The sequence below is a fragment of the Schistocerca serialis genome, chromosome 9 (assembly GCF_023864345.2).
Source record: "Schistocerca serialis cubense isolate TAMUIC-IGC-003099 chromosome 9, iqSchSeri2.2, whole genome shotgun sequence".
Taxonomy (NCBI): domain Eukaryota; kingdom Metazoa; phylum Arthropoda; class Insecta; order Orthoptera; family Acrididae; genus Schistocerca; species Schistocerca serialis.
In genome coordinates, this window is record NC_064646.1 from 407,122,261 (window position 1) to 407,134,048 (window position 11,788).

At 41.2% G+C, this 11,788-nt stretch overlaps 1 protein-coding gene across 1 annotated transcript in view; it reads right to left on the bottom strand.

Annotated features, from left to right (window-relative positions):
- LOC126418683 (uncharacterized) overlaps positions 1-11,057 on the bottom strand; it is a 412,934-nt gene extending 401,877 nt beyond the window's left edge. Inside the window, exon 1 of the mRNA XM_050085576.1 lies at positions 10,961-11,057. The gene's annotated coding sequence lies outside the window, so the exon portion shown is untranslated. The remainder of the gene's footprint in view (positions 1-10,960) is intronic.
- Positions 11,058-11,788: the final 731 nt, after the last annotated feature.

An 11,788-nucleotide genomic window follows, 5' to 3' on the forward strand; every position in this document is an offset into this window, starting at 1 on the left:
ACCCTTGCTGTTCAAGTTGTATAATAATGACCTTGCATACAACATTAACAGTAAAATTAAGCATTTTTTGCAGAGGATTCAGTTATCTATAATAAATTACCATCTGAAAGAAGCTGCATAAATATTCAGTCAGATCTTGGTAAGGTTTCAACGTGGTGCAGAGATTAGCAACTTGCTCTAAACGTTAGAAATGTAAAACTTTGCACTGTACAAAACAAAAAACCGTAGTATCCATTGACTATAATATCAATGAGTCATTGTCGGAATCAGCCAGCACTTTGTAGGGATATGAAACGGAATGATCACATAGTTTCAGTCATGGGTAAAGCAGGTGGTAAACTTCATTTTATTGGTAGAATACTGGAGAACTGCAATCAGTCTACAAAGGAGATTGCTTGCAATCACTCACGTGACCCATCCTAGAATACTGCTCAAGTTCGTGTGACTCAAACGAGATAGAACTAACAGAGGATAAGGAACGTATACAGAATATCTATCGCTTATATATGGATCATAAGGATAATTTTAGAATAATTCCTGCCCACACAAACACATTAAATCATTCTCCCCATGCTCCATACATGAATGTAATAGGAAGTAAGCCAAATAACTGGTACAATGGGACATACCTTCTGCCATGCACCTCACAACGGTTTGCAGAGTACATCTACATGTATGTTAATGCTTCTGCGCACAGAATGAGATTAGTTGAACTCAATTCTTTTTCCACTAACACCTAAAATCAGTAAACTGTAGCTGTATTTAATCCAAATCCAACTCCTTACCCTCTCCTTTAAAACCCACTTCCTTTCGTCTTCCCCTCTCCCCCCCCCCCCCCTCTTTCCTGATGAGGCAACAGTTTGTTGCGCGAAAGCTTGAATTTTGTGTGTAAGTTTGTGTTTGTTTGTGTGTCTATCGACCTGCCAGCGCTTTTGTTCGGTAAGTCACCTCATCTTTGTTTTTATATATAATTTTTCCCACGTGGAATGTTTCCTTCCATTATATATATATATATATATATATATATATATATATATATATATATATATATATAAAAATAAAAAAAATAGAGGGAAACATTCCACGTAGGAAAAATATATCTAAAAACAAAGATGTAGTGACTTACCAAATGAAAGTGCTGGCAGGTCGACAGACACACAAACAAACGCAAACATACACACAAAATTCAAGCTTTTGCAACAAACTGTTGCCTCATCAGGTAAGAGGGAAGGAGAGGGAAAGACGAAAAGATGTGGGTTTTAAGGGAAAAGGTAAGGAGTCATTCCAATCCCGGGAGCGGAAAGACTTACCTTAGGGGGAAAAAAGGACGGGTATACACTCGCACACACACACATATCCATCCACACATATACAGACACAAGCAGACATATTTAAAGACAAAGAGAGAAACTCGCACACACACACACACATATTCATCCACACATATACAGAGACAAGCAGACATATTTAAAGACAAAGAGAGAAACTCTTTGTCTTTAAATATGTCTGCTTGTGTCTGTATATGTGTTCTTTTTTCCCCCTAAGGTAAGTCTTTCCGCTCCCGGGATTGGAATGACTCCTTACCCTCTCCCTTAAAACCCACTTCCTTTCGTCTTTCCCTCTCCTTCCCTCTTTCCTGATGAGGCAACAGTTTGTTGCGAAAGCTTGAATTTTGTGTGTATGTTTGCGTTTGTTTGTGTGTCTGTCGACCTGCCAGCACTTTCATTTGGTAAGTCACATCATCTATGTTTTTAGATATATATTTCCTACGTGGAATGTTTCCCTCTATTATATATATATATATATATATATATATACATATTAAAAAAATAGAGGGAAACATTCCACGTGGGAAAAATTATATATAAAAAACAAAGATGAGGTGACTTACCGAACGAAAGCGCTGGCAGGTCGATCGACACACAAACAAACACAAACATACACACAAAATTCTAGCTTTCGCAACCAACGGTTGCCTCATCAGGAAAGAGGGAAGGAGAGGGAAAGATGAAAGGATGTGGGTTTTAAGGGAGAGGGTAAGGAGTCATTCCAATCACGGGAGCGGAAAGACTTACCTTAGGGGGAAAAAAGGACAGGTATACACTCGCACACACACACATATTCATCCACACATACAGACACAAGCAGATATGTCTGCTTGTGTCTGTATGTGTGTGTGTGCGAGTGTATACCTGTCCTTTTTTCCCCCTAAGGTAAGTCTTTCCGCTCCCGTGATTGGAATGACTCCTTACCCTCTCCCTTAAAACCCACATCCTTTCATCTTTCCCTCTCCTTCCCTCTTTCCTGATGAGGCAACCGTTGGTTGTGAAAGCTAGAATTTTGTGGGTATGTTTGTGTTTGTTTGTGTGTCTATCGACCTGCCAGCACTTTCGTTCGGTAAGTCACCTCATATATATTTTTATCATATGTGTATACAACTGACTGCTGGTCTCATATGAATGTCTCAGCACTGGGTTAAGTTACAACATTGCAACTAACATGATTGTTTTCAGAAAAGTATCCTCTACAACATTATCTATTACACAAAATACCCTTAATTCAAAAACAACCAGTCAAAATTACCTCCAAAGTTTGGTATCCAAATTTTCAAAAATCCACTTTTTAGGCCCAAAAATAACAAACAAGGAGTAATTTATGAGTGTCTATTTTTTTTCCTATAGTTAGATATCATACACTACTAGCCTCATATAGAGCAAGAACACTTACAAATGTTTCCTCAATTTTTTACGAATTTTTGAAATCTGAAAATTTTCATTTTTTGTAAAGTTTGGAGTTAGTTATCACAGGTGGGACTGAATATAAAAATATGATTTCTGCACAGTTTGTATGCCTATATGATAGCAACATACTGTAAAAATTTCAACATTGATATCTGACTGTGAACAAAGATATGAATTTTTGAAAATGATGAGATAATTCACATTACTCTACCTGATCTTACGGCTTGGGTAGCTCAGTTGGTAGAGCCCTTGCCCGCGAAAGGCAAAGGTCCCGAGTTCAAGTCTCGGTCTGGCACACAGTTTTAATCTGCCAGGAAGTTTCATATCAGCGCACACTCTGCTGCAGAGTGAAAATCTCATTCTGGAAACATCCCCCAAGCTGTGGCAAAGCCATGTCTCCGCAATATCCTTTCTTTCAGGAGTGCTAGTTCTGCAGGGTTCGCAGGAGAGCGTCTGTAAAGTTTGGAAGGTAGGAGACAAGGTACTGGCAGAAGTAAAGTTGTGAGGACGGGGCGTGAGAACTGCTTGGGTAGCTCAGTTGGTAGAGCACTTGCCCGCGAAAGGCAAAGGTCCCGAGTTCGAGTCTCGGTACGGCACACAGTTTTAATCTGCCAGGAAGTTTCATATCAGCGCACACTCCACTGCAGAGTGAAAATCTCATTCTGGAAATTATCTCCTGCACTTTTCCAGTGTCACACGATCTTATATCGCTAACTACAAACCTCTCCCCACCCCCATACTTTCTCCGTTCTATGCCTGTTCGCACCCACTAAATCCACCTCATCCAGTCACATCTGCCGTCCCCCTTACGCTTATCCGCCCTCAAATCTGCTACCCACAGTAATATACATATATTTATTATTGATTAGTTATTCTCGACTTGACCCTTCACTTCACGCCAATTTTAGTGAGTTTTCGCCTTCCACTATCAACTTCTTCCTCAGATTTCATCTCGTCCCCCCCCCCCCTTGTGTACCCATTTCATCCTTTTCGTACTTTTCACATGTATTTGGGTGTATTTTTGTGTAATTTTTCGGACGTAATTCTACTTTCTTACGTAATTTTTCGGATTTTTTGCACCACCATGGATCCTTGCTCCTTCTACCTGCGTCAATACAGAAAAGTTTCCTTATCCCTAGCCAGATCCCAGTCCCACATACTGTTTTGCATTGTTGCTTGGTTCATGAAATCCCCCCTAATGGCCTTACCCATCTCTGGTTGCCACCCCTCCTTCCACAATGACCTCCACCTGCTCAGATTCTGCTAATCCTTAGACCTCACCAACATAGTAATGGAAAACCATATCAACCAAGCCCAATTCTCCTTGCAGTACCTTCTCTCCATCCGCAAAATTCTCCTGCTATGTAATACCAAATTCCTGAAACCCATAACTCACATTGAAACTCTTGCCCTGCAGGAACTTGAGCAACATGTACAATGCCACCTCAAAAAGCTCTCCATCCTACTCACTTCCTACTCTCGCCTCGGAGTACCGCTGTCCACCACTTCTACAACCTCCAAACCTCCCCCATGCCCCCTCGTAGCTGACAAACCCTGTCTCGCTGACCTACTACACTTACTCCACCCTCCAAAACTTCCTCCCACCACCACACAGAACCCAGAGCCTAAACAGACCCTTCAGAAGCCTTAGCCTTACAGAAATATCAGACCTTTCAAAAGGCCACACCTTTTGTCCCACTCCCAAATTCAACCATGCCGGACTAGTTAAAGACCTTCTCTTCTTCTCCCGGACCCTACAGTGGAAACACTTTTTCGCCACCAACCCGACCAATCACACTCAACCAAAGACCAATATTGAACCTTGCCTAACTCCATTCACTCCTCCATCCAACCGGAATCCACCCCACTGCCTCCAAACCACCCCCTGTTAACTTTCCAGAATTTCTTAACCTCGAACCTTGCATCCACATCATTCCCCAAATCCCTCAACATGCAAACTAGTCTTACATCTGCAGAAAGAACCGTAGTGCACCATGTAAAAACAGATCCCGACCATATAAACCTAACTGCTGACAAAAGCTCCACCACCGTTGTTTTGGACCGCAAGAATTACGTGGCGGAAGGACTCCATCAGCTGTCAGATACTTCCACCTACAAACCATGCCACAGTGATCGCATTCCAGTAATCCAAAAGGATCTCCAGTCACTACTCAAATCCTTAGGCCCATCCCAGAACATCTCCCCAAAGTCCATCTCTCTAGTTACCCCTACCACTCCCCGCACTCCCACCTTCTACAGGCTTCCTAAAGTCCATAAACCCAACCATCCAGGACATCCCATGGTGGCCGGTTACTGTGCCCCCACTGGAAGAATCTCTGCTCTCGCAGACCAACACCTTCAACATATTACCCGGAACCTATCCTATATCAAAGATACCAACCATTTCCTCAACCGACTCTCCACAGTTCCTGTCCCTTTACCACACGGTGCCCTGCTCGTTACTATTGATGCCACCTCCCTGTACACTAACATTCCTAATGCCTTACAGCTATCAAACACTACTTTTCCAGACGCCCTATGGATTCCAAACCAACAACCTCCTTCCTAGTCTCCGTGACCAACTATATCCTTACCCACAATTACTTCTCCTTTGAAGGCATTACCTACAAACAAATCCGTGGTACAGCTATGGGCACCCGTATGGCACCATCATATGCTAACCTATTCATGAGCCACCTAGAAGAATCCTTCCTAAAAACCCAGAATCCTAAACCCCTCACCTGGTTCAGATTCATTGATGACATCTGTGCTATCTGGATTGAAGGCGAGGACACCTTATTCACATTCCTCCAGACCCTCAACAACTTCCCCCCATTTGCTTCACCTGGTCCTACTCAACCCAACAAGCCATCTTCCTAGATGTTGACCTTCACCTCAGAGATGGCTACATCAGTACCTCTGTCCATATCAAACCTACTAACCACCAGCAACACCTCCACTTCGACAGCTGCCACCCATTCCATACCAAGAAGTCCCTTCCGTACAGCCTAGCCAATTGTGGCCATCACATCTACAGTGACGAGCAGTCCCTCTCAAAATATACCGAGGATCTCACTGAAGCCTTCACTGACCGTAATTATCCTCCCATCCTTCTACAAAAACAAATCTTCTGCGCCTTATCTTCCCAGTCTCCCACCAACTCCCAAAGTCCCACAGTCCGGTCACAAAGGAGCATTCCCCTCGTAACGCAGTACCATCCAGGACTGGAGCAACTGAATTACATTCTCCGCTAGTGTTTCGATTACCTCTTGTCGTGCCCTGAAATGAGAAATGTTCTGCCCACTATCGTTCCCACCCCTCCTACCGTGCTATTCCGCTGTCCACCAAACCTACACAATATACTCATCCATCCTTACACAACCCCTGCTCCCAATCCCTTACCACATGTCTCATACTCCTGTAATAGACCTAGATTCAAGACCTGTCCCATACATCCTTCTACCACCACCTACTCCAGCCCGGTCACTAACATCACCTATCCCATCAGAGGCAGGGCTACCTGTGAAACCAGTAATGTGATTTACAAGCTAAGCTGCAACCACTGTGCTGCATTCTATGTAGGCATGACAACCAACAAGCTGTCTGTCCGCATGAATGGCCACCGACAAACTGTGGCCAAAAAAACAAGTGGACCACCCTGTTGCTGAACACACTGCCAAACATATCCCTCATCTCAATTACTGCTTCACAGCCTATGCCATATCGATCCTTCCCACCAACACCAGCTTTTCTGAATTGCGCAGGTGGTAACTTTCCCTGCAATACATCCTAGTTCCCGTAACCCTCCTGGCCTCAACCTTCGTTAGTCACTGTCCTCACCCATCCAGCCTCCTCCCTGTTCCCATTCCAGCACTACACAGCCGTCATTTCACCGCCACACCCAGTCTTTTAATTTCTTTTATTTCTCTCCTTTCCACTACTTACCCCCTCCCGCACCTTCTCTCCTGCCCTCTGTCTAAACTGCAACACTTCACTGTCCGCCACTCCCAACATATTATCCCTCCCCCTCTCCCCCACAGCCTCCTCCTTACCCCCACCCAGTCGCCACTCCCATCATGCACTGGTGCTGCTGTTCGCAGTGTGGTTTCAGTTCTCTGAGACTGCAGATGTGTGTGCAAGTTGTGTGTGTGTGTGTGTGTGTGTGTGTGTGTGTGTGTGTGTGTGTGTGTGTGTGTACTGCTGACAAAGGCCTTAATGGCCGAAAGCTTTAATTGTGTGAATCTTTTTGTTGTGCCTATCGTGACTCAGCATCTCCGCTATATGGTGAGTAGCAACTTTCCTTCTCTGGTATTATTACAGTCCATCCTGGATTTTCCATTGTTTGATTGTAAAGCCACAGTCAGTTTGCTTTTTTCCATTCTTCTGAAAATAATTTGTGTCGGTATTTCGCAACCATGACTTATTAAACAGATAGTTCAGTAATATTCACAGCTGTCAGAATTTGCATTCTTTGGAACTGGAATTATTACAAATTGTTTAAGTCTGAGGGTATTTCCCCTGCTTCATAGATCTTTCAAACCAGGTGGAATAGTTCTGTCATGGTTGGCTGTCCCAAAGATATCAGCAGTTCTGATAGAAGGTAGTGTAGTCAAGGGGCCTTGTTTCGGCTTAGGTCTTCTTCTTGCAGTATCACATCATCTACCTCATCTCCATCTACTTCCTCTTCCTTCTCTATAATATTGTGTTCAAGTTTATTTCCTTTATATATAGGCCCCTGTATAGTGTCTCAATTTTATCATCACTTATGTAAATGTCAAAATATCAACAGCTTCTTTGATAATTCTGCAGGAAGTTGTTCTTCATTGCGTTTTTTTTGGGGGGGGGTTGGGGGGGGGGGGGGAGGGGAAGAGACTGTCATAGTCTAGCCCACAATCCTGATTGTTGACAAGAGGTTACCAGTGTCTGGGAGAAAAAGAAGAATGAAAACGTGTGTGTCCACGTAATCATCTTTTATGAAGGTCTAAATAGTTCCCAAGCTGTAAGCAGTAGTCAATCAGAGTTTGGTCACATCATTTGACTACTACTTCATTCACTCTCACTTTTGAGGCTCCTAAATTGCTTAATGTTAATTGCATAATGGGTCTTATGGAATATAACAAGGCAATATCTTGAGCTTTTTTTGTCCACAATGGCCCCATTGTAAGTAAAAAATTAAACAATAACCTGTCTTTCACCTAAAGATTCAACTGCCATTCGGAAGTATGCCCTTACATGCAGTATGTAAGATGGCTCAGGGTGCAGTGCAGCTGACGTAGAATCTGCACTACTATCTTCACTGCTTTGTCAATACCAATCTAAACTTTTCAGTTGCTTTAAGTTTTCTGTGTTACTGGTGTTTACGATTTTTCCCAATTGATCAAAATATTGTGTAAAATACCTGTACAAACAAAGGTCTTCACAGCAACCATTTTGGAAAGACAATAATTAAACACAGATGAATAATGAATGACTTGGAGACAGCTACCATGGTAACCACTGAAGTGACTGGCAGAGGGTGCTTCCACTTGTGCTACATATTAGGGTGTCTTCCCTTTCCACTTGTGTATGGTGCACAGGAGAATAAATGCCTCTTTGTGTGCTTCAGTTAGTTGAATCTTGTTTCCACATTCCCTATGGGAACAATATGTAGAGTGGTGCAGTATTATCATAGAATTCTCAGTTAATACTGGTTTTTGAAACACTATAAGCACTCTTTCATTGGATAATCACCTGAAGATCCCATTTGTCTTAGTTTAGAAGGCAAGTTCTATTGTTATGCGTTCGCCAATTTAGCTTTATTGTTGAATTTTTTAAGGAATTCCAATATGGAAGTTTGTGACAGTATTGTATGTTGCTGGGAAAATCAAGGTCCTCAGTACAGGAAATTACATGCATTTGTGGGGTATAAGTGAATGGTTGGACATTTTTGCAGATATGATATGTGGTCTGATCTGATGACATCACTGTGTTCATTCATTTTTGACTTACAATATTTATATGCACTTAGTAACATGATCTATGAGTGAGGATGGGAACTTTTCAGACCACCACCATTAGAATTTGTTACAGAATGACAAGAGCTCAGTTTATTAATGCATTTGCTGTGCCTATTTCTGTGTACTATGAACAATGTCTGTCAACCTCACTGAAGGTCAATTTGGGGTCCTGAGAAATGTTGGAATACGCGACGCAATTCTGATCCCACAACTTATCTTAGAACATAGGTTAAAGAAGGACAACCTACATCTGCAGGTTTTGTACACCTAGAGGAAGCTTCTGACAGTGCTGACTGGAATACACTCTTTGAAATTCTGAGGGTGTTTTTTGTTGTGGTCTTCAGTCCTGAGACTGGTTTGATGCAGCTCTCTGAGGTTAGCAGCGGTAATATACAATCAGTGAAAGGCTTATACAACTTGTACACAAACCAGACACCAGTCCAGCATGAAAGGGTAGCACTGGCTGAGAAGGGAGTGAGATAGGATTGTAGCCTATTACTGACATTGTTCAATCTTTACATTGAGTAAGCAGTAAATAGAGGCAGAGAAAAATCTGAAGAAGCATTACAGTTCAGGGAGAAGAAATAAAGCCTTTTTAGGTTTGCTAGTGACACTGTAACTCTGTCAGATAACATCAAAAGACTGGGAATTGAACAGACCTGACAGTGTCTTGTAAGTAAGCTATGAAATGAACATTAATAAATGCTGAACAATGGTACTGGAATATAGCCAAAGTAAATCAGGAATTGTAATAGGGAATGAGAAACAACCCATAGATGAATTTTGCTATTTGGGCAATAAAGTAACTGAAGATGGGCAAAATAGGAAGGACATACAACATAGACTTTCTACGGCAACAAAAAGATTTCTGAAGAAGAGAGATTTATTAACATCAAATATAAATTTAACTGTTTGGAAGTTTTTTCTTAAGGTATTTATCTGGAGTGCAGCCTTGGATGGAATTGAAATGTGGACAATAAGCAGTCAACACAACAAAATACTACAACCTTAAGAAATATGACGCTACAAAACAACAATACTGAGGAGATACTGAATAGAACTGGCGTGAAAAGAAATTTGTGTCATAAGGGACTGGATGACAGGACACATTCCCACATTCTGAGGGACACATTTACGCATTCTGAAATATCAAGAAAACATCAATTTAGTAGGGACACAGGTGTGTGTGTGTGTGTGTGTGTGTGTATGTGTGTGTGTGGTTGGGGGGGGGGGGGGGCGCTGGTAGAACAAGAGACATGTCCAGTAAGTAGGTTCAAATGTATGTGTGCCAACAGTTATTTCGAGAACAGGTTTCCACTGGATCCAGTAGCATGGAGAGCTGCAACATAGCAGTCTTCAGACTAAAGACAAGAACACTAAATTTCAACTCAGTGACGAAAGTTTTCGGTCATGGAGTATGTTTAAAAACATTTCTTTGCGAGGATGAAAACAAGTAGGGCACCCAGCACTTCCCAACTTTGGCAGCCTAGGTGATTGGTTTATTGTCGCCTTTTACAGAGAACATAACTGTCAAAATTTATCTCCGACTGATTTCGAATATTTCTTGTTAAATACTCCAATAGAATGCTAGGGACGAGTCAAACAGATAGCCACATTTTAAAATTCTGTACAAAATATGAACAGAAATACATACGAAAAATAATACTGCCACGTCTATTTGAGACGTATGGGGATCCCAAACTACGAGCCTGCATTAAAACACAGCACTAACACAGGCAGATAAGGTCATTTTCTATATATATTATAAACTATTGCAGATAGAAAGGAAACATTTCTAGTTATTTGCATTTTCTGTGGAGCATAACCGCAATCTCTTGTTAAGCTGTGGAATGGGGCAGTTTAAAGTTTTCATCCACTTCCGCAGGGAAAAATATGGGAAAATGCTGACAATAACTTACATTATCTTAAGCCACAATAAAAAATATTTCACTGTTTTCCGTGGTCCGAGTGGTCTTCGTCGAAGGCGTTAACGGCACTTCACGCTCACTTTATGACAGGCACACACATACAGACACATGATCTCTATAAGTGTGTTTAAAACAGCTGCAGAATAAAGAAACACAAGAACCTACCACAAACAAGTATAACAATTTTGTTGTAAGATCAGATGTTTTCGAAATACACGCACAGAACCAATTTCTCTAACTTCACAAATAAATTGTAATTTACAGCACAATAAGACTTTTTCATTAAATTACTTACCGCTTTCCAACGTTTTATGGCATTTAAATTCATTTATGTTTCATACAAATTTGTTTGGTTTTCCCAACAACACATAACACTGTCACAAACATATGGGTTGGAATATCTTTGAGAATCCAACAATAAGACTGTGGCAGCACAACCATTGAAAACTGGCACAAATGCAAACGACATAACTTACTTTCTCGAATTAAGTCCAATTCAAACACAAGTTTGAGTTAGCTGGTTAGTCAGTCTAATACTTCTCTACTTTGTGAATTCAAAAAGTGCTTTAGGGAGTTAATTTCTGAATTTATTGACATATATAGAAGTCACACATATTTGTAGAAAATTAAGGCCAAGGATTACAGCGATCCAGATAATAAGACAGCTGCCCATAAGATTTTAATACAAAAAACAAGAGCTGTTGACAATACAGCAAGCTGCACCTTAAGGGAGGATAACGTCATTGTAAATTTAACCAAACCTGCCTGTTCTATCTGCTTTGCACTTAGAAATCTCATTCATTACATCGCTTGCATAAGGGATTGCTATCATACTTTCACCGTTATATGTCATAATATTTTGAGGCAGTATAGATTAAACGAAAATGTATTTATTCTGCAGAAGAGTGCAATCAGAACATTGCAACAGACTTGATAATGTCGCTTAAACCTCCAACTTATATTTGCACAATTCCACACAACTACATTACTTCATGTATGCTTCACAAAAAAATCACCACTGTTGCAGTGTCTGAAAGTTTCAGTCCATTTCTTTATGAAACATTACAAATGCCTGACAAGATACAAATAAATTATATTTACTAATCAATCTGATTCTTCCCAC